General features: G+C 49.1%; 1 protein-coding gene across 4 annotated transcripts in view; it reads left to right on the forward strand.

The window, feature by feature from the left end:
* Positions 1-24877, forward strand: part of LOC141147786 (intelectin-1-like) — a 175154-nt gene that overhangs the window by 17423 nt on the left and 132854 nt on the right. Inside the window, exon 1 of one of the 4 annotated variants that reach the window (XM_073634964.1) lies at positions 10322-10424. The exons of 1 other annotated variant lie outside the window; for it this stretch is intronic. The gene's annotated coding sequence lies outside the window, so the exon portion shown is untranslated. 2 more of the 4 variants (XM_073634962.1, XM_073634960.1) reach the window with 2 other exon arrangements.

Genomic DNA, 24877 nt, shown 5'->3' on the forward strand with positions numbered 1-24877 from the left:
TAGACAATCTATCCCTTCGGCTGAAGGGAACGATGCTCTGGACAGAAACCTCCGACACTTCTTATTCGCAGGTGTGGCTGCTAAGTCGATCTCTGGCACTCCCCATGTCTCCGTAAGAAGAGAAAAGGCCTGGAGACTCAGGGACCATTCGTTGTTCGAAATAGTCTCTCGACTCAGGTAATAAGCTAACATGTTCTGTGCCGCCGGAACATATATTGCTTTTAAGTCAGCTAGGTGTGCCTGTGCCCATTTCAAGATAGGACGGACTTCCTCCATCAGTGTGAGACTCTTGGTACCCCCTTGCCTCTGGATGTAGGACACTGCCACCTTGTCCATCCGGATAAGCACGTTCTTCCCTCTGAGGACTGGTGCAAATGCCATGAGGGCCTGGAAAGCTGCCCTGAGTTCCAGTATATTCGATACTATATCCTGGGCCTGGAACTGCCATCGGCCCTGTGCTGCTTGATCTTGACAGTGAGCTCCCCAGCCGCTCTGACAGGCATCCGAAGTGACTATTATCGGATCTGAGGGAACTATCAGCTTGTATTTCCTGAGGTTGGTCAAGTGTGTCCACCACCACACTGATTGCTTCATTGGTCTGGAGATGGTAATGGTCTGACGCATCGATACTCCATCTCACTGCCTCAGAAAGAAGTTTTGCAGGACTCTCATGTGCCATTGTGACCACTGCACCGTGGGCAGGGTTGCAGCCATGGACCCTAGCACACTCAAGCAGGTTCTGGCTGGAAGATGCCTCGCTGATAGTAATCTCCGCATCTTCTGTACTAGAGCCTTAATCTTCTCCTGAGGGAGTTGTACCCTGTTCAATTTGGTGTTCAGATCCGCTCCCAGGAATACCATATTTTGCGTGGGTTGTAGACTGCTCTTTTTCCAGTTGACTAGCCAACCGAAGTCCTGGAGAGTCGTGAGTAAGAGTAGTAGGATGTCGTCCAAATAATGGTGGACTCGCAGACCCTTTTCCCTGAGGATTGCAACCAGGGGTAGGAGGACCTTGGTGAATGTCCTGGGAGCCGACGAGATGCCGAAAGGAAGGCACTGGAATTGGAAGTGCCTTTTGTTGATGGCAAATCGGAGGAATTTTTTAAAGGCGGGATGAATTGGGATATGTAGGTAAGCGTCCGATAAATCTACTGAGAGCATCCAGTCGCCCAGGTTCACTGCCAGAAGTATGGACTGCAGGCTCTCCATTTTGAAGGCCTCTATTTTTATGTTCCTGTTGAGATTTTTTAAATCCAATACAGGGTGTAAGTCTCCGGTCTTCTTCTTTACCAAAAATAGTGGGGAATAGAACTCCCTCCCCTTTTGATCTGATGGAACCTCCAGGATTGCCCCTTTCTCCTTCAATTCCACTATATATTTTAATAGTAACTTCCTCTTGATTAGTGAAGATGGCAGTCTTGTTGATTGGAAGTGATTTCTCAGAAGTTTGCCCATAAACTTCCACTTGTGTCCAAATTTGATTGTGGAAAGAGTCCACGGGTCCTTTATATGGCTTGACCAAATCTGTACGAAGTCCTTGAGCCTGGCGCCCACCTGTGCTGGGTGGGCAGGCGAACCTTGAAAAGGACTTCTGCTCCCCTGCCAGGGTAGGCTTGGACTTCTGCATCCTTAGGAAGGAAGGTCTTGTGTTTTTCCAGTCTCTTCTAAACTCCCTACCGGGACGGTAGGTGCTAGCTTCCTTATATTTCTCAGGAAGGTTGCTCCTGAAGGACGGACCCTTTTGGGCCTTGGGTCTCCTGTCTGAGGGAATTAATCCCGACTTCCCTCCTGTTACCTTCAAGATAGCTGTGTCCAATTTAGACCCGAACAGGTTTGAGCCATCATATGGAATTCTGCACCAGTTTGTTTTAGATGCAGTATCGGCCATCCATGGTTTTAGCCACAGGGCCCTTCTTGCCGTGACTGAGGCTAGCATTGATCTTGCCGAGGATCTTATAATATCCACTGAAGCTTCTGCCACAAAGTCGCCTGCCAACTTGATCTCCTGAAGAGAAGATATTATTTTGTCTACTTCAGCACCGTCTTGGAGATCCTTCTCCACCCGGGTCCCCAACCTGATATGGCTTTAGCCACTGATGCTGTGGTAATTGCTGGTCTGCAAGCGCCCCCAGACGTGGAATATGCTTTCTTTAATTCCAGATCCAATTTCTGATCCAGAACATCCCGAAAGGAAACCGCGTCTTCAATAGGCAGAGTGACATGCCATGCAAGACGCATCAAGGAGGAGTCAACTACTGGGGCGTTCATCAATGAATTGACTTTTGACTCCTTCAGAGGTTACATCTTTGTCAGTCTGTTGGTGAGACTGGCCCGCTTATCAGATCTTTCCCACTCATCTTTAATTAGATCCTCCAGTTCACCTATAAAAGGGAAATTCTCTGGTTCTTTTTTTAAATTTGGGAAATATTTCCGAACTTTCTGCGGTTCCACTTTATCTTCTTCCCAGCCTATCGCTTCTTTAACTGACTTTGAGAAAGGCTGTACAAGGGAGAAATCAAGACCTGCTGACATGTCCTGATCCTCATCTCCTGAGGAGGGTTCTGATGCCTGGGGCTAATGGTCGTCCGCTACCGATGTGCTGGGCATAGGCCTATCAATTAGTGGTGCCGTTGTCTCCCTTATGGATTCCCGCACAGATTCTCTTATGAGCTCCGTAGCCACTCTAGCGTCTAGTTCTTTGTCCTTTGCTGCTTCATTGAAGCAGGATCTGCAGACTAGTTTATCTGGCAAGGCCGGCGCACCACATATCCAGCAAGCGTTTGCTGCAGGACGGGTGTGGCGGCTATGGCGGTGTGATGAAGGTGACCGTCTGCGGTGTGACCGAATATGACGGGAGCGGCTGCGTCGTGAGCGGCTGTGACGTGAGCGGCTATGTCTTCAGTGGCGGGAAGAAGATCTTGAACGGCTTCTGCTAGACTTCTTGCTTGACGCATGACTTGATCTCCCTTCACGCCTGGAACTTGCGGCTCTTGACCTGGTAGGGCTGCCAAAAACACAGCGTTAGTGGTTCGGCTCTTTTTTTCTCTCCCCTTCTTTAATACTTACCAATGACGGATGGCCTCTTGCCTCGTTTGCTGATGGTGGTCTGCGCGGGCAGTGGTCTCCATAGTGATAGTGACAGGAAGTCTGAAGAGTAATAAGAAAAAATATATATATATTCTTTTTTTTTTTTTTTTTTTAGTTTTAAAAGAGCACTAGACAGTCTAGTTAGATGGTCCAACTTACCTGGGCTTGCTGAGTTGTTTTCTGGCAAAGCAGAGCAACACACGGCAAAATCCAGCTCTTTTTAGAAATCCTCAGCAAAAAAACACAGAAATGACTGTGTTTTTAAACTTGCCGCCGTCGCGGCAAAATGACGCTCCCGCGCATACGCAGAGCGTTCCCAAATGCCTCGACTCCATCTTGGAGAAGGGCATAACCTTCCCAAGGCAGTACCTCGCTCTGAACACAATTGCAGAGCAGAGGAGGAGCGTCGGCGGCCATGACGGTTCCACAGCGGTGGACAGCAAGTGCCAGCAATCCCCCTAAGCAGGGGAAAAAACTTATATTAACAGAAAAAAGGTACAGGCAAAGAAGAAAGGAGACCACTGCAGTATATGAAGCTTCTTTAAAGCTTACTGTGCCAGACGTCCAGACGCCCCCTGACACCACCAGACCGGGGGTTCCCTCCATAGAAGCTCCTTTAGAGACTGTACAGGAGGGACTTCCAAACAGGAGAGGCTTGAACCTGCTGGGGCGAGTGTGGTAAGAGGCTTTTTCTTTAATCTTGATAACAGGAGCAAGCTTGCTTATCCCAATCTGTCAGATGAGGATAAAAAAGAGAATGCAGCGGGGTGTCTCCCCTTCAAATTTATAGCTAACCAATCCTGTCAGGTTGTGGGGGCGGAGTCACAACCCAATGTGTGCTGCCATGGAGGCGTCAGGAAATCATTTTACCTTCCTTTTTTCCAAACCCTAAGACTAGGGAGGAAAGGTCGCTTCACTCACTGGATGTGGTGAGGGCGATAAAAGTTTACTTGGAAATGTCAGCTCCCTTTCGGAAGACTGACTGTTTTTTTTGTCTTGCCTGAAGGTCCTAAAAAAGGACAGCCGGCAACAAGTTCAACTATATCCAGGTGGATTCGTCAGACTATTATCCAAGCGTATGGATTAGAGCGCAGGGTTCCACCCCGGGATTTAAAAGCACATTCCACTAGAGGGATTAGTGCATCATGGGCAGTACGCCAACAGGTGTCTATGGCTCAGGTTTGCAAAGCGGCTGCTTGGTCTTCAGTTCATACGTTCACCAGGTTTTACCAGGTGGATATGAGATCTCAAAGAGAGGCTGTTTTGGCCACAGCGTGTTGCAGGCAGCTTTATAGTCTCAGGCCCGTTGGGCTTAGGGATAATGTGTCCCCCCCCCTCAGATGCATTGCTTTAGGACATCCCACATAGCAGGGCTGGACTGGGACAAAAATTTGGCCCTGGACTTCATCCAGACCGGCCCACTTTAATTGTGCAAACAAGCACAAAAACAGTATATAAACTATACGCAATTGTGCAAAAAAACATAAGTAGCATAACACTAACCTCTTTTATTATTTCACTTATTCTCCTCTGTATTTTTCTCATCTTTCTCACATCAATGTGTGAGGTTGAGGGCGAACCGTGCAGCCATTACTTTGACAGGCTGTCACTGAAACCGGCCCACTGAGCCATCGGCCCACCGGGAAACTCCCTGTTGTCCTGATGGCCAGTACATGCCTGCCACATAGTCATTATTATGGTGCTCTGTGTCCCGTGATGTACGATAAAGAAAAATGGATTTTTAAAACAGCTTACCTGTAAAATCCTTTTCTTGAAATACATCATGGGACACAGAGGTCCCTCCCCTATTTCTGGGATCGTCATTGCTTGCTACAAAACTGAGGTACTTCCGGTATAGGAGGGGTTATATGGGAGGAACCGTCTTACTATTGGTTGCCAGTGTCCAATAACCTAAAGGTAAGCGTATAACCCACATAGTCATTATTATGGTGCTCTGTGTCCCGTGATGTACTCCAAGAAAAGGATTTTACAGGTAAGCTGTTTTAAAAATCCGTTTTTTTATACAGCTGCATTACTTCAATGAAGGGGAAAATACAGGCAATTTATTAGCATTTATAGCCCGTGCCCAACAGGGTGTTTCCAATGTGGACGCCATTCAGACCTTAACCAGTGAGACGGTTTACAGCCAAGATCAAATTTCCTCAGTCTTTTCTAATTTTTTATTAGATTTATACATTTCTACATCCCACGGGAGAAGCTATTGCCCAATTTTTGGATCAATGCTCCCTCCCACTAATTAAACGGAAAAACTTCCATATGTTAAATGCTCCTCTTACACTAGAGGATCTTTCCCTAGCAGCGACACAGATGGCCAATAGTAAGTCCCCGGGAGCAGATGGTTTGCCAGCGGAAACATAAAAAGTATGGCGAAACTCTTTTGCCTGTCCTTCTGGAAACACTGAATGATGCCCTTGGGAATAGTTGTCTACCTCTTTCAATGAATGAAGTAGAAGTGGTGGTACTCCCTAAGCCTGGCAAGGATCCTTTACAGCCTGATTCATATAGGTCTATTTCGTTACTTAACTCTGACGTTAAGCTACTGGCCTGGGTGTTAGCTACCAGATTGGCAGGGGTTATCTTCGGGCTGGTACATTTGGACCAGTGTGATTTAACCTGGGCAGATCCATGGCTTTAAATATTAAATATTCAGAGGCTAAACATTCAAATTCCAGTAGACAATCCAGGAAACAGAGCCATTTTCTCCCTCAACGCTGCCAAAGCTTTTGACAGCGTCGAGTGGTGATACCTGTGGCCGGTATTACGTGATGTTGGGCTCAGAAACATGTTTATTTCCTGGGTACAGCTTTTATATAATGAAACCTACCATGATAATTATAAAAAATGATTCTTTATCAGAATCTTTAACATTGTTTTGCAGCACTAGGCAAGAGTGCATTTTGTCGCCCCTCCTCCTTGCCTTAGAGCAGGAACCACTGGTGGCAATAGTTAGAGCTTAACTGACCATTATTGTATTTCAACAAAGGCATAGAGAAGATAAAATCTCACTCTATGCAGATGACACATTTGTTATATTTAGGAGACACTGCAGGCTCTCTGACAGCGGTGATGAAGCTTATTGAAAACTGATGCAGCCATTAACAGGCACAAGTCAGATCTCCTTCCTCTAGACCCACTACATATAGCCTTACCACAGAGTGTAACTCAAGTGCAGATGGTTACATCTTTCAAAAATTTGGGCATAATAGTGACAGGTGACCCATGGGATTTTATTTTTTTGAACCTTAAACCTATCTTACGGAAATTTAAACATAAATGTGTCAGTTGATGTAAATTATCATTGATGGTGACAGGGCGTGCCAATTTGACTAAAATGATTTGGGCCTCTCAGTTATTATATATATTACATCATTTCCCTATATGGATATCCAATTATTGGTTCCATTGTATAGACTCACAATTGCAAGCTCTTATCTCGAAAAATTGAGTGGCTCATGAAAAACTTACCACTCTGCACTATCCTAAGAAACAAGGAGATTGGACTGTCCTAGTCCTACACTCACAAACGTATTTGGAGAATCACTAAACAGAGACTGGGTTTAACAGGTTTTCCTCCCAGTACGCCTATTTGGTATAATCGATTCTACACAAAGTTAGCTAAACTTAGTGACCACTCTGTGTGGATAAATGCCGGAGTTAAATACATATCCCAACTATTTGATGATTCCGAGCTGAAATCATATGTTCAGTTGTTGGCAGAATTCCTGTTGCTAAGGAATTATCACTATCAGTATTTACAGCTGCGTCACGCTGTCGGTAGTCAAGACAGATACTTGTCTTGAATCCATTTTTACTAATCTGAAAAAAAAGAGTATTATATCTAGGATTTATGCACATTTACTGACTTACATACAGGCCCCTGATCTTTTGCCCTGTCGAGGAAAATGAGAGAGAGAGACGTTGGGCCTATTGATGGAGAAACATGGGATAAAATACTTGAGGCTGGTCCTCTGGTGTTGGTGTCAGCAGCTCAAAAATTGTCCCATCTGTTTATTATACATCGAACATATAGAACTCCAGTACAGCTTCACGAGTGGGGTAGACGAGAGTCCCTCCTTTGCCCTAAATGTCAGGTTCATCCTGGATATTTCATCCACATGGCATGGAAATGTCCTAAACTAGTGAGATATTGGAACCATGCAGGACCGTCTTTAACGCGGGGCAAACGGGGCAACTGCCCTGGGCCCACTCTTTGTTGGGGGGCCCAAAGCAGCCTCCGCTTCAACCCGTGCTGCCCACGAATTGGGGCCTGGATGAAGGCTTGCAGAGCGCACAGAGGACATGGGAGGCTGTATTCCCGAGCAAGCCGAGCCAGCAGACGAGGTGGGGTCAGGAGCTCCACTGACACTCTGACCCCGCCCCATGAAGCCTGTATGCTCAGACCTCTGTATTCCCCAGCCAGTATACAGGGGGCAGGGCTGGGAGCTCCACTGATGCTCTGACCGCCACCCTATGCAGCCTGTATGCTCGGGAGGGAGCAGCTGAAGTGAGAGCAATGATCAGAGTGGGAGCCCTGCCTCTGAAAGTGTATGGTGAGCCCAGCTGGCCAGGTATGTCCTTACACCCATAGAATGCCTGACTGCTATCCTGAACCCTGAGCTGTGTTTTTCAACTGTAAAAGTGTGCATTGCTGAAAATTCTCTGACGTTCTCCTGTAGTATGTCCGCAGTCCCTGACGCTCTCCTGTAGTATGTCTGCAGTCTCTGACACTCTACTGTAGTATGTCCGCAGTCCCTGATGCTTTCCTGTACTCTGTCCACAGTCTCTGACGCTCTCCTGTAGTATGTCCGCAGTCTGACGCTCTCCTGTAGTATGTCTGCAGTCTCTGATGCTCTCCTGTAGTATATCCGCAGTCTGACGCTCTCCTGTAGTATGTCTGCAGTCTCTGACCATCTCCTGTACTATGTCTGCAGTCTGTGACCATCTCCTGTACTATGTCTGCAGTCTGTGACCATCTCCTGTAGTATGTCTGCAGTCTCTGACGTTCTCCTGTAATATGTTTGCAGTCTCTGACGTTCTCCTGTAATATGTTTGCAGTCTCTGATGCTCTCCTGTAGTGTGTCTGCAGTCTCTGACCATCTCCTGTACTATGTCTGCAGTCTCTGACGTTCTCCTATGGTATGTCCGCAATCGCTGATGTTCTCCTGTAGTATGTCCACAGTCTCTGATGTTCTCCTGTAGTATGTTTGCAGTCTCTGACGCTCTCCTGTAGTATGTCGGCAGTCTCTGACCATCTCCTGTACTATGTCTGCAGTCTCTGACGTTCTCCTATGGTATGTCCGCAATCGCTGACGTTCTCCTGTAGTATATCCACAGTCCCTGATGTTCTCTTGTAGTATGTCTTAAGTCTCTGACGCTCTCCTGTAGTATGTCGGCAGTCTCTGACCATCTCCTGTACTATATCTGCAGTCTCTGACGTTCTCTTATTGTATGTCCGCAATCTCTGACGTTCTCCTGTAGTATGTCTGCAGTCTCTGACGCTCTCTTGTAGTATGTGTATTAATGTGCTGCTTTACTTGCTCATTTATTTGGGATTGGTCCACTGCTCAGTAAGTGATAATTATGTGCAGTAACCTGTAGCAATCAATCAGTGAACAGTAGTGATCTGCTTTAATCTCTAGCAACCAATCAGTGAGTGGTAATGATGTGCTGTAACCCTTAGCAACCAATGAGTGAGCAGTAATAATGTGCTGTAATCTCTAGCAACCAATTTGTGAGCAGTAATAATGTGCGGTTGTCAGGAAGATCCTACCAGTAATCGGCGTTCCAGGCTCACTGGAGCACGGCTGCGGGTGCTACCGCGCACGCATGCGCTACTGCGCACGGGCACGCACGCGCGCACCCCGTTGGCGCCAGGCGGCTATTTAAACCTGCCTGTCACACTCAGTCCCTGCTGTCTGCTCTACAGCGTTCCGTGTGCCAAAACCTGATCTGATCTGAAACCTTCTGTTTTTTGACCCGGCTTCCTGTTTGACTATCCAGCTATCTGCCTGCATCTGACCCTTTGGCTTGCTTAGACCATTCTCCTGTCTGATCCTTGGTACCTCTGCTGTCCGCCTGATACCGACCACCGGCCTGTCTGACTATCCTTCTGCTTGATACCTGCTATCAGCCTGCTACCTGCTGCTGTTCCTGGTTCCGGTCCAGTGCTCCAGTATCCAGTCTGCTACCTACTGTTGTTCCTGGTTCCAGTCCAGCATTCCAGTATCCAGCCTGCCACTTGCTGTTGTTCCTGGTTCCGGTCCAGCGCTCCAGTATCCAGTCTGCTATCTCCTTTTGTTCCTGGTTCCAGTCCAGCATTCCAGTATCCAGTCTGCTACCTGCTGTAGTTTCTGGTTCCAGTCTAGCACTCCAGTTCTCTGCCTACTTACTTGCTGCTGTTCCTGGCTCCAGTCTGCGTTCCAGTCTCCAGTCTTCTCATCAGTTCCTGAGTTTCCACCACTCCAGGACTTCTGGGTGACTGTTGATCCTGCCAGGCACCCATACCACTCCTTACTCCCGTGTCCTCTGTCCCCAATCCAGAGGGCCAAGAGTGGGAGCCGTAGGGGAGGTCTCTCTCTGCACTTCAGGCTCAAAACCTACCAGGTACGTGACAGCGGTAACCTCTAGCAACCTGTGAGAGAGCTTACCTCAGTAGACGGAGTGCTGCTCGCTGTGGTGTGTGTCGGGGTGCGTCAGCGCGCGTTCCTGTTGGTCCTGTTGTGCGTGCTCCTGCGGGCACTGGTGTGTGCGGCTCGGCTGGCCTTGGGGCGCGTGCTGGTGTTTGGGCGCGCGCGCTCCATTTGGCTCTGGTTTGCATCATCCGACCGAGCCTGGCGTGCACGCCGGTGTGCGGGCGTGTGTGGGTGCGCGTGCTGTTTGGCGCCAATCTGTCTATTTAAGCTGGCCTCACTCTCTGATCAGTGCTGCCTGATCAACAGCTCTGCCGTCCCTTGTACCAGTTTCCTGTGCCTGTAGACCAGATCTCTTGACTAACCCGGCTTGCTTCCTGGACTCCTCTGAACTCCGCCTGCACCTGACCTCTGGCCTGTCTGACTATTCTTCTGCCTGCTCCATTGTACCTCGTTGCCTGTCGGTTGCCAAACCCAGCCTTTATCCTGACCTCCCTGTTCAGTCTTGTTTGCCTGTGTTCCAGCCTGCACCTTGCTGTTTAGGATTGCTCATCCACCTGCATCTGGACTCTATTACCAGGCTCCCATGCCACTCCCTACTCCTGTGCTTCCTGTATACTCTACCAGGGGCCGCGAGTCGGACGCGTAAGAGATCCTACCCTCTGCCCAAGCGGACTCACCAGTCTGGTAAGTGAGAAGTCTGATACAACCAATCAGCAAGCAGAATTTGTAACCTCTAGCAACCAGTCAGTGAATGGTAAGGATAGGCTGCAACCTCTAGCAACCAGTTGAAATCGCTGCATGATCTGCTGCAGTAAACTGATTTTGAGTCTACCTGCTATTTTTTTTTGTATGTCTTGGAATGGGGGGGGGGGGGGGGGAATGCTTGCCCAGGGCCCAATCAGTATTAAAGACGGCCCTGGAACCATGTTGTCTCAATCATTAACTGTGTTTATCAAGCTCATTTGGCAGTGGATCTGCTGACGTGCTTGTTGGAATGCCCTAATGAGGAGTTATATTCCCCTCCTATTTATATAGCTCTTATTCGGCTATTATACTTAGCCATAAAATTGATAGCAAGGTTTTGACTCTGCACAATCTCTGACGAACAAACAGTGGATCCAGGCAGTTAATACTTGTACATACTTGTACAACATACTTGTTCGTGAAAGCTACGCTACCACACGAATTATCCAAAGAAATTTGTGAGTATCTGGCAATGTTGGCTGAACACACCGGGGGTACACCTTCACAACTTGTTCTTGATAAATTGTTACAGACATACAGTAGCTGTACTAATACGGGTATTGTTCTCTAGTCCTGTGGTTTCTACTTATTATTTTAAGGTAAGAATGGAATCAATAATGATTCAGAAGGTAAATGCTGCTAGATCATTAGCTATTCATGTAAGATTTACAGTATTCCAGGATGTTTAGTTGTATGTTATATACTTGTTTTCTATTCTTTGGAGTATAAGTATGAGGTATTAACCATTGGATATACGCACTGTTCTCTATACAGAAAGTTGAACAGTTGGTGTGGAGATTATATGCATTGACAGGTATTTTTCTTGCTATTGAAGGCTAAACGGCCGACTATCTGTGCATTGTAATGCCTTATACTTAAAGTTACTTGATTTAAACAAAAAAAAAAATACATGAGAAGATAGCATAGAAAAGATACAAATACAGAGAGCTAAGGTTGCTGCGCACCCCGAATAATATGATATGGAATGGTTCCCCCAAAAGGGTTTTTTTAGCAGCAAAGTATGTAAGCAGGGCCGTCTTTAATATTGATTGGACCCTGGGCAAAAATTTTCTTGGGCCCCCCCTCCCCCATGCAATTTCGCTCTCCACCTGCTCTGAGACGTACAGTAAATAGCAGTTGGATTTAAAATCAGTTTACTGCATCAGATCAGGCATCGATTTCGATTGGTTGCCAGAGGTTACAGCATATAATTACCTCTTACTGACAGGTTGCTAGAGGTTACAGCACACATTAAGGCTTACTGATTAGTTGCTAGAGGTTACAGTACATGGTTTCTGCTTGTTGATTGGTTGCTAGAAATTACTGTACAGTAATACTGCTCACTGGTTGCTATAGGTTACAGCACATCTTCTCCTCACTGCAGGAGGGGCATGATATACATATGAATGCCGTCTTTATTTACATATCAATGACGCAGGCCTCGGCTATTTACATATGAAAGTCACTTCTATTTACGTATGAATGCTGCCATTATTTACATATGAATGATTGTTATTTACATGTAAACACAGGGTCTGCAGGTGAGCCATCTGTACACAATAGGGCAGAGCTAGATATCGGGACACTGCACAGGACTAAAACTTCAAGGGACATAGGAATTTAAACTGGAACAGTTGGCAAGTATGAGGCAGCTGCTTTGGGCCCCACAACAATGACATGGCCCAGGGCAGCTGCCCCTTTTGCCCTGCCTTAAAGACGACCCTGCACCCTCTACCAATAGGTAGGTGCTAGTAATGGGTTTTTGTTAGGAGACTGTCAGCACAGGCAAATTTAGGCAGGCCTATGCTGCAAGCTAGGCCTGTCTGTTTTGATCTTGGGGCTGGGAGTGGTCAGAGTAGCAGTGGGTGTAACCGCCTGTGCTCCAGTTCTGAGGCGCCTCCCCTGCTTCCAGGGAGAATGTTCTGGAAGTGGGGTTGGGCCTAGAACTGGAGTGGCAGGCAGCTCATTTGCAAGCTCTGACCAATCCCCAACTGGTATTGTCATGAAAGAACAAAGAGAAGCACGCAGCTCCAGGCAAAATCAGGTGCAGGATGGATCACAGGTGCAGACCTCTGCTCACCACCGTGGAAGACGAACAAAACAAGGAATTGGTCGCACACTGGAACTCCAAATTATCTCAATGTCATCTTTATTGTCAAAAAGGTCAGACAGATACAGGCAATGGTAGACGTTTCACAAGCGATAGCTTGGTTCTTCACAACCCTATTGGAAGGGGACGGGCCTCCTATATAAGCTAACATGCCACTGGGGGGAGTTGTCGGCTGACTAAGCAGCAGCAGGAGGGCACCCCCATCTGGGGGGGGGTGCACCGATCGCAGGAGAAGGCCCAGGGGAACTGTGAAGGAACTTTGCCTTTACATGGTCATTGGCAATGTCTTTATCATCACACAGTCGTTGGTAAAGAACTCCTAGAGCAGAAGGGCAGGTGAAGCTGTCGGAACGTATGGTACAGTCAAGTTTTCAAGGACTCAGGGCAGAGAAAGGTTGGTGAGTGATACCACAGTGGAGGGCTGGAAGTACCAGGAAGTCTGTGAGGGAACTTTGCTTCTACACGGTCATTAGCAAAGTCTTCATTGTTTACACGGTGAATGATGAGGAGTCCTGGATCAAAGGAGAGACTAGGGTTGCCACCTGTCCGGGATTCACCTGGACAGTACGGGTCTTGCATCATGTGCCCGGGTTTTGTACTGCCTGTAACCCAGGCACATGATTCAGCCAAGAACAGGAAGAGACCATTCAGGCGGGGGGGGGGGCATCGCACACCTGCCACTGTGAGACAGCAGCAGCTGCATTTCTTGTACACTGTGCCTGCGGTGTGTGCTGGAATCCAAAGCTCCTTTCTGTCTCCCCCCCCTCCTCCAGTCTCCTGCACAGTCTCTGGTATCTCTGACTCAACCTCCCCCCCTCCAATCACCAGTGAGGAATGCTGAGAGAATCGGGAGGCGGAGCTCACGGAAGCTCCTGACGGGCTGGCCAGAGGAAGAGAGGAGGTGAGCTGAATTTTTTTTTCCTGAGAAAAGTCTCCTAGTAAGCAAAGCTGCAAAGTTTAGGAGTATTTGTATTGCAGGTGATACAGTGAGGTGACAGGAGAATCAGACGAGCTAGTGAGTGTATGGGGGAGGGGGGAGTGTGCAATCACAGCTGACAGATACCTCCTGAGCAGCACACATGTCTATACAAACATCCACCAATCACTGACACTAGATCAGGGGTGTCCAAACTTTTTTCAAAGAGGGCCAGATTTGAAGTGAACATGCATGAGGGCCGACCATTTTGCCTGACATTTTTTGAACCATTAAAATTCGGTCTAAGTGTGTTCGTCCGAGCACTAATACACTACCCAACAAGAAATCTCCTGCCTTTGTGGCTGTGTGTGGTGAAGAGATGAGCTCAGGTGTGTTATATGGATATACCGTATTTATCTGCGTATAACACACACCTTCACTTTAAGAGGGAGGTTTCAGGAAAAAACTTAAATTTTAAATAAGGAACTGTGAAGCAAAATAAGGGTCAGTGCCCATCTGCAGCCTCACGAGTGCCATGAATGCAGCCTCACCACTGCCATGAATGCAGCCCCGCCACAGCAATGAATGCAGCCCCGCCACGGCCATGAATGCAGCCTGGCCACTGCCAAGAATGCAGCCTCGCCGCGGCCATGAATGCAGCCCCGCCACGGCCATGAATGCAGCCTCGCCGCGGCCATGAATGCAGCCTCACTATTGCCATGAATGCAGCACCCCTTGCCACGGAGACGGGACTTCCTATTACAGAGGCCGCCGCGTAAACAGAAAATTCTCCTGTACATACACCACTTGTCCCGCCCTCTTTCTGTCCCCTCCGAGGCAGCCAGAATATTTATCTTTTGTGGCCCCGGCGCTAGGAGATTCGCTGGGAGCCACAGAAGATATAAATGTCCATATTTCCAGGCGGGCCGTTCGAAACTGGGACGTGAGCCGCAATTGGCAGCGGGCCAGACTTTGGGCATGCCTGCATTAGATAATGTGAAAGTAATGTGTGACCATTCATGTAACCCTGTACTGTATATGTGATGAGTGTACACTTCTTATTGTACAGAGCTTGGATAACATCGGGTTATAATATATGAATTGTCATACATTACCTTCACATCATCTGTAGAGTACATACAGAGTGCTGGATTATATATATGTATATATGTGCTTACAGTTTATAACAGATTGTTTTCATTGAATAGTAATGCTGTATGATTTATTGCTATAGATATTAGTAGATGAGTAGAAGAGCTTTTTTATTTATTATAAACATTACTATCTGACCACTTCTCAGCCCCCAACTCCCCCCAGCTTATATCACCCCCAGACCACTTTATACATCCAGCTGAGGGACATCATTCCATAGTCACTTACCTTTCCTTATCTCCCCAACATAACTCCCTGGTCACCCCACAAACACATGCCCCCATCATACCCTCCGCACTCCTCTCCTGTACATACTGCCCCCACCATACCCTCCTCACTCCTCTCCTGTACATACTGCCCCCATCATACCCTCCGCACTCCTCTCCTGTACATACTGCCCCCATTATCCCATCCGCACTCCTCTCCTGTACATAGTGCCCCCATTATGCCATCCGCACTCCTCTCCTGTACATACTGCCCCCATCATCCCCTCCGCACTCCTCTCCTGTACATACTGCCCCCATCATACCCTCCGCACTCCTCTTCTGTACATACTGCCCCCATCATACCTTCCGCACTCCTCTCCTGTACATACTGCCCCCATCATACCCTCCGCACTCCTCTCCTGTACATACTGCCCCATCATACCCTCCGCACTCCTCTCCTGTACATACTGCCCCCTGTCATCCCCTCCGCACTCCTCTCCTGTACATACTGCCCCCATCATCCCCTCCGCACTCCTCTCCTGTACATACTGCTCACTGTCATACCCTCCACACTCCTCTCCTGTTTATACTGCCCCCATCATCCCCTCCGTACTCCTCTCCTGTACATACTGCCCACTGTCATACCCTCCACACTCCTCTCCTCTACATACTGCCCCCATCATCCCCTCCGCACTCCTCTCCTGCACATATTGCCCCCTGTCATCCCCTCTGTACTCCTCTCCTGTACATACTGCCCACTGTCATACCCTCCACACTCCTCTCCTGTACATACTGCCCCCATCATCCCCTCCGCACTCCTCTCCTGCACATATTGCCCCCTGTCATCCCCTCTGTACTCCTCTCCTGTACATACTGCCCACTGTCATACCCTCCACACTCCTCTCCTGTACATACTGCCCCCATCATCCCCTCCGCACTCCTCTCCTGTACATACAGCCCCCATCATCCCCTCCGCACTCCTCTCCTGTACATACTGCCCCCATCATACCCTCCGCACTCCTCTCCTGTACATACTGCCCCATCATACCCTCCGCACTCCTCTCCTGTACATACTGCCCCCATCATACCCTCCACACTCCTATCCTGTACATACTGCCCCCATCATACCCTCCCCACTCCTCTCCTGTACATACTGCCCACTGTCATACCCTCCACACTCCTCTCCTGTTTATACTGCCCCCATCATCCCCTCCGCACTCCTCTCCTGTACATACTGCCCACTGTCATACCCTCCACACTCCTCTCCTGTACATACTGCCCCCATCATCCCCTCCGCACTCCTCTCCTGTATATACTGCCCCCATCATCCCCTCCGCACTCCTCTCCTGTACATACTGCCCCCTGTCATCCCCTCCGCACTCCTCTTCTGTACATACTGCCCCCATCATACCCTCCGCACTCCTCTCCTGTACATACTGCCCCCATCATCCCCTCCGCACTCCTCTCCTGTACATACTGCCCCCCATCATCCCCTCCGCACTCCTCTTCTGTACATACTGCCCCCATCATACCCTCCGCACTCCTCTCCTGTGCATACTGCCCCCATCATACCCTCCGCACTCCTCTCCTGTACATACTGCCCCCATTATCCCATCCGCACTCCTCTCCTGTACATAGTGCCCCCATTATGCCATCCGCACTCCTCTCCTGTACATACTGCCCCCATCATACCCTCCGCACTCATCTCCTGTACATACTGCCCCCATCATACCCTCCGCACTCCTCTCCTGTACATACTGCCCCCATCATACCTTCCGCACTCCTCTCCTGTACATACTGCCCCCATCATACCCTCCGCACTCCTCTCCTGTACATACTGCCCCATCATACCCTCCGCACTCCTCTCCTGTACATACTGCCCCCTGTCATCCCCTCCGCACTCCTCTCCTGTACATACTGCCCCCATCATCCCCTCCGCACTCCTCTCCTGTACATACTGCTCACTGTCATACCCTCCACACTCCTCTCCTGTTTATACTGCCCCCATCATCCCCTCCGTACTCCTCTCCTGTACATACTGCCCACTGTCATACCCTCCACACTCCTCTCCTCTACATACTGCCCCCATCATCCCCTCCGCACTCCTCTCCTGCACATATTGCCCCCATCATCCCCTCCGCACTCCTCTCCTGCACATATTGCCCCCTGTCATCCCCTCTGTACTCCTCTCCTTTACATACTGCCCACTGTCATACCCTCCACACTCCTCTCCTGTACATACTGCCCCCATCATCCCCTCCGCACTCCTCTCCTGTACATACAGCCCCCATCATCCCCTCCGCACTCCTCTCCTGTACATACTGCCCCCATCATACCCTCCGCACTCCTCTCCTGTACATACTGCCCCCATCATACCCTCCGCACTCCTCTCCTGTACATACTGCCCTCATCATACCCTCCACACTCCTATCCTGTACATACTGCCCCCATCATACCCTCCGCACTCCTCTCCTGTACATACTGCCCACTGTCATACCCTCCACACTCCTCTCCTGTACATACTGCCCCCATCATCCCCTCCGCACTCCTCTCCTGTACATACTGCCCACTGTCATACCCTCCACACTCCTCTCCTGTACATACTGCCCCCATCATCCCCTCCGCACTCCTCTCCTGTACATACTGCCCACTGTCATACCCTCCACACTCCTCTCCTGTACATACTGCCCCCATCATCCCCTCCGCACTCCTCTCCTGTACATACTGCCCCCCATCATCCCCTCCGCACTCCTCTTCTGTACATACTGCCCCCATCATACCCTCCGCACTCCTCTCCTGTACATACTGCCCCCATCATACCCTCCGCACTCCTCTCCTGTACATACTGCCCCCATCATTCCCTCCGCACTCCTCTCCTGTACATACTGCCCCCATCATTCCCTCCACACTCCTCTCCTGTACATACTGCCCCCATCATACCCTCCGCACTCCTCTCCTGTACATACTGCCCACTGTCATACCCTCCACACTCCTCTCCTGTTTATACTGCCCCCATCATTCCCTCCGCACTTCTCTCCTGTACATACTGCCCACTGTCTAACCGTCCACACTCCTCTCCTGTACATACTGCCCCCATCATCTCCTCCGCACTCCTCTCCTGTACATACTGCCCCCATCATCCTCTTCGCACTCCTCTCCTGTACATACTGCCCCCTGTCATCCCCTCCGCACTCCTCTCCTGTACATACTGCCCCCATCATCCTCTTCGCACTCCTCTCCTGTACATACTGCCCCCTGTCATCCCCTCCGCACTCCTCTCCTGTATATACTGCCCCATCATCCCCTCCGCACTCCTCTCCTGTACATACTGCCCCCTGTCATCCCCTCCGCACTCCTCTCCTGTACATACCGCCCCCATCATACCCTCCGCACTCCTCTCCTGTACATACTGCACCCATCATCCCCTCCGCACTCCTCCCCTGTACATACTGCCCCCATCATCCCCTCCGCACTCCTCTTCTGTACATACTGCCCCCATCATACCCTCCGCACTCCTCTCCTGTACATACTGCCCCCATCATACCCTCCGCACTCCTCTCCTGTACATACTGCCCCCATCATTCCCTCCGCACTCCTCTCCTGTACATACTGCCCCCATCATTCCCTCCACACTCCTCTCCTGTACATACTGCCCCCATCATACCCTCCGCACTCCTCTCCTGTAAATACTGCCCCCATCATCCCCTCCGCACTCCTCTCCTGTACATACTGCCCCCATCATCCCCTCCGCACTCCTCTCCTGTACATACTGCCCACTGTCATACCCTCCACACTCCTCTCCTGTTTATACTGCCCCCATCATTCCCTCCGCACTTCTCTCCTGTACATACTGCCCACTGTCTAACCGTCCACACTCCTCTCCTGTACATACTGCCCCCATCATCCCCTCCGCACTCCTCTCCTGTACATACTGCCCCCATCATCCTCTTCGCACTCCTCTCCTGTACATACTGCCCCCTGTCATCCCCTCCGCACTCCTCTCCTGTACATACTGCCCCCATCATCCTCTTCGCACTCCTCTCCTGTACATACTGCCCCCTGTCATCCCCTCCGCACTCCTCTCCTGTATATACTGCCCCATCATCCCCTCCGCACTCCTCTCCTGTACATACTGCCCCCTGTCATCCCCTCCGCACTCCTCTCCTGTACATACCGCCCCCATCATACCCTCCGCACTCCTCTCCTGTACATACTGCACCCAACATCCCCTCCGCACTACTCCCCTGTACATACTGCCCCCATCATCCCCTCCGCACTCCTCTTCTGTACATACTGCCCCATCATCCCCTCCGCACTCCTCTCCTGTACATACTGCCCCCATCATCCCCTCCGCACTCCTCTCCTGTACATACTGCCCCCATCATACCCTCCGCACTCCTCTCCTGTACATACTGCCCCCATCATACCCTCCGCACTCCTCTCCTGTACATACTGCCCCCATCATTCCCTCCGCACTCCTCTCCTGTACATACTGCCCCCATCATTCCCTCCGCACTCCTCTCCTGTACATACTGCCCCCATCATACCCTTCACACTCCTCTCCTGTACATACTGCCCCCATCATCCCCTCCGCACTCCTCTCCTGTACATACTGCCCCCATCATCCCCTCCGCACTCCTCTTCTGTACATACTGCCCCCGTCATCCCCTCCGCACTCCTCTCCTGTACATACTGCCCCCCATCATACCCTCCGCACTCCTCTCCTGTACATACTGCCCCCATCATCCCCTCCGCACTCCTCTCCTGTACATACTGCCCCCATCATCCCCTCCGCACTCCTCTTCAGTACATATTGCCCCCATCATCCTCTCCGCACTCCTCTCCTGTAAATACTGCCCCCATCATCCCCTCCGCACTCCTCTCCTGTACATACTGCCCCCATCATTCCCTCCGCACTTCTCTCCTGTACATACTGCCCACTGTCTAACCGTCCGCACTCCTCTCCTGTACATACTGCCCCCATCATCCCCTCCGCACTCCTCTCCTGTACATACTGCCCCCATCATCCTCTTCGCACTCCTCTCCTGTACATACTGCCCCCTGTCATCCCCTCCGCACTCCTCTCCTGTACATACTGCACCCTGTCATCCCCTCCGCACTCCTCTCCTGTACATACTGCCCTTTGTCATCCCCTCCGCACTCCTCTCCTGTACATACTGCCCCCATCATACCTTCCACACTCCTCTCCTGTACATACTGCCCCCATCATACCCTCCGCACTCCTCTCCTGTACATACTGCCCCCATCATACCTTCCACACTCCTCTCCTGCAGAATCAGATGTAAAGGGGAACAAACCCTGGGCATTCACAAAAATATATGTTTAGTTTATACTACATAACAAAATTGCTGTGCATTGCTTTGTACAGAGGTAATGAATTTAATGTACTACAAAAAAAAAAAAAAATTGTCGTGCACTGCTTAAGCGTTCGGTTTTGGCTTGATGAAAAGGTGGCAAACCTAGGAGAGACTGTGGGGATATGTGGCCTGAGGGCACACGATTTGCAAGCTGGGCTGGCTGGGAACAGTAGTCCACCATCCAATAGAAAGCTTTTAAACTACTAGGCCTCCGAGGAGAGGTGCTGCAGGCCTCAGGCCTAGTAGTCGGCTTAAGGACTTGATCAGAGTGGGTCCTTCTTGCTCACAGAAGAAGATGTGACATCACTTAATTTCAGGATAAGTTTTGTGCAGGAGGAAAGAAGTTCTTGGAGCATTATTCTTACACGGTCAAGAGTAATGTCCTCATTCTTTACCCGGTAATGGATGGGGAATTCTTAGAAGCAATACTCTGCGGGAGTTGAGCAGAGGGGGAGTAACAGTCTGCATGGTGATGCAGGAGGAAGAATCATAGCAATTATAAATGCACATCATCTCTTCTGGCTCTAACAATATGCTAACTTTTGCAATCTTCTAGAATATGATGGCAATTAAACTATCCTATGGGCATCCCACATACCCTTTTCCCAACCAAGTTGTATCCCCCCAATAAAACAAAAACAAAACTAGCAAAAGACTGTTCATTGTCTCTGAAGGTGATGTATGGGAGTCTGGAAGTGGGGTGAATTGGTGGATTGTCTGGTAATAGTGGCAACTACACCGCTACACATACTGCCCCCATCATACCCTCCGCACTCCTCTCCTGTACATACTGCCCCATCATACCCTCCGCACTCCTCTCATGTACATACTGCCCACTGTCATACCCTCCACACTCCTCTCCTGTTTATACTGCCCCCATCATCCCCTCTGCACTCCTCTCCTGTACATACTGCCCACTGTCATACCCTCCACACTCCTCTCCTGTACATACTGCCCCCATCATCCCCTCCACACTCCTCTCCTGTATGAACTGCCCCCATCATCCCCTCCGCACTCCTCTCCTGTACATACTGCCCCCTGTCATCCCCTCTGCACTCTTCTTCTGTACATACCGCCCCCATCATACCCTCCGCACTCCTCTCCTGTACATACTGCCCCCATCATCCCCTCCACACTCCTCTCCTGTACATACTGCCTCCATCATCCCCTCCGCACTCCTCTTCTGTACATACTGCCCCCATCATCCCCTCCGCACTCCTCTCCTGTACATACTGCCCCCATCATACCCTCCGCACTCCTCTCCTGTACATACTGCCTCCATCATTCCCTCCGCACTCCTCTCCTGTACATACTGCCCCCATCATTCCCTCCACACTCCTCTCCTGTACATACTGCCCCCATCATACCCTTCGCACTCATCTCCTGTACATACTTCCCCCTGTCATCCTCTCCGCACTCCTCTCCTGTAAATACTGCCTCCATCATCCCCTCCGCACTCCTCTCCTGTACATACTGCCCCCATCATCCCCTCTGCACTCCTCTCCTGTACATACTGCCCACTGTCATACCCTCCACACTCCTCTCCTGTTTATACTGCCCCCATCATTCCCTCCGCACTTCTCTCCTGTACATACTGCCCACTGTCTAACCGTCCACACTCCTCTCCTGTACATACTGCCACCCATCATCCCCTCCGCACTCCTCTCCTGTACATACTGCCCCCATCATCCTCTTCGCACTCCTCTCCTGTACATACTGCCCCCTGTCATCCCCTCCGCACTCCTCTCCTGTACATACTGCACCCTGTCATCCCCTCCGCACTCCTCTCCTGTACATACTGCCCTCTGTCATCCCCTCCGCACTCCTCTCCTGTACATACTGCCCCCATCATACCTTCCGCACTTCTCTCCTGTACATACTGCCCCCATCATACCTTCCACACTCCTCTCCTGCAGAATCAGATGTAAAGGGGAACAAACCCTGTGCATTCACAAAAATATATGTTTAGTTTATACTACATAACAAAATTGCTGTGCATTGCTTTGTACAGAGGTAATGAATTTAATGTACCACAAAAAAAAAAAAAAAAAATTGGCGTGCACTGCTTAAGCGTTCGGTTTTGGCTTGACGAAAAGGTGGCAAACCTAGGAGAGACTGTGGGGATATGTGGCCTGAGGGCACACGATTTGCAAGCTGGGCTGGCTGGGAACAGTAGTCCACCATCCAATAGAAAGCTTTTAAACTACTAGGCCTCCGAGGAGAGGTGCTGCAGGCCTTAGGCCTAGTAGTCGGCTTAAGGACTTGATCAGAGTGGGTCCTTCTTGCTCACAGAAGAAGATGTGACATCACTTTATTTCAGGATAAGTTTTGGATAAGAGGAAAGAAGTTCTTGGAGCATTATTCTTACACGGTCAAGAGTAATGTCCTCATTCTTTACCCGGTAATGGATGGGGAATTCTTAGAAGCAATACTCTGCGGGAGTTGACCAGAGGGGGAGTAACAGTCTGCATGGTGATGCAGGAGAAAGAATCATAGCAATTATAAATGCACATCATCTCTTCTGGCTCTAACAATATGCTAACTTTTGCAATCTTCTAGAATATGATGGCAATTAAACTATCCTATGGGCATCCCACATACCCTTTTCCCAACCAAGTTGTATCCCCCCAATAAAACAAAAACAAAACTAGCAAAAGACTGTTCATTGTCTCTGAAGGTGATGTATGGGAGTCTGGCAGTGGGGTCAATTGGTGGATTGTCTGGTAATAGTGGCAACTACACCGCTACACATACTTATCCTATAGCTAAACACACTCACATATTTACAGAAATAGGTTATCACTGAAACTGAAGTCACCTAGAAGATAACAGAATTAGTACATCCTAACAAACTGATATGTACAATATACTTATGGGATAAAGATTGAAGCATTATCCCCCGCAGGGATAATCCTTCAAAAGTTCACAGTACAAGAACATATCATTCCTGACCTTAAATTAAGAAATGTTTTATTGCTGTTGTAAAGGGTATCCTGATAAATTTTGTTGTATGTATAAAATGACAATAAAGTATATTATCTTATCTATCTATTATCTTTTATGTTATAAATTAATGTAAAACTGATGCAGGTGTGCTCAATCTACTCTAAGCACATAAATCACTATATCAAATACTATCACATCCTACTCTCAGCAAACTGTGCCACCTGGTGGCCTAAACACACTACCAGGCCCTACTGGGCACAAAAGAGCACTTGTAATATAATTACTGCAAATGAGTAACATATTTTTATGGTTGACTAGATTTGCCACGTAGCGTCCTCATGAGCCCTGGAAAACAAAGCACAAACAGACATCCTAGCTACTCTTAAGTTATCTAGACATCTGCACTTAACATGAACTGCTATGAAATATTGCTCTTAGCAACACATAGCAACAATAAAAGAGTTCTTCAGGAATGTTTGGGTTCTGATTGCTAGCCAAAGTCCATAAACCCAAGTAGAAAATGTGAAGTCCAGTTCAACTGGTACTTGCAGTGCCGCCACCTCTGCAGCATCAAGATCAACAACTTCTCTTGATCTTTAAGGCTGGGTTCACACTGACATACAGAGCGGCTCACAGCATCCCTGTTCACTGTTGCAGATCTGATTTTGGTCCAAATTTTTAGCTGAATTCAGACCAGAAGACACACAGGACTCCTGTGCAATTCGCACTGGAGCCGCTCCGGAGATGTGTGAACCGGCTGCATTGAGAGCTGGTCACAATCTCCTGACATGCAAATTGGATGCGGGGAAAGCCTCATCCAATTCGTAATAGTGTGAACCCAGCCTAAAGTTGGGCAACGAATCCTTCCCCTGCGAGGTAGAAAGTTATTTTTAGCAATCCAGAGTCTCCTATAGTAAGCCATTGCCTGTTGGGGTGTATGTATGTTGTAAAAGCAAGTGAACCCCCGTATGATATCCTGATTAGAGTGTTTCTTCAAACCCATTCAGATCTGGAGATCATTCCGACAAGAAATTATGACACACACAAGGCATGCAGTTCAGAATGATCCAATCCTTTACTTCTGTATTTTCACTTATATAACCAACATGACATCACAACAAAAGTCCAACCCCTTCATTAATATATGCTAAATTTACAGACATACAGACATATAACTAACCAAAAATAGAACATAATTTCTTCATACAGAAACTGTCAACAAGAAAGAACTTCATGCGTCATTTCGGGGAAATCATACCATTTACAAGAATTTGAAACTAATGGGGCGTACACACGGTCGGACTTTTCGTCTACAAAAGTCCAACGGACGCCGACGGACTAAAGCTGGCTGGTAATCCGATCGTGTGTGGGCTTCTCCGGACTTTCAGCAGACTTTTTCAGCCTCAAATCCGACGGACTTTAGATTTGAAACATGCTTCAAATCTTTACGTCGTAACTACGACGGACCCCGAAATCCGCTCGTCTGTGTGCTAGTCCGACGGACAAAAACCCACGCTAGGGCAGCTATTGGCTACTGGCTACGAACTTCCTTATTTTAGTCCCGTGTACGTCATCATGTACGAATCCGTCGGACTTTTGTGTGGTCGTGTGTAGGCAAGTCCGTTCGTTAGAAAGTCTGCTGCAAGTCCGCCGGAAGTCTGTCGGACAGGCTGTCGGACTTTTGT

This window comes from Aquarana catesbeiana, linkage group LG06, assembly GCF_042186555.1.
Source record: "Aquarana catesbeiana isolate 2022-GZ linkage group LG06, ASM4218655v1, whole genome shotgun sequence".
Lineage (NCBI taxonomy): Eukaryota > Metazoa > Chordata > Amphibia > Anura > Ranidae > Aquarana > Aquarana catesbeiana.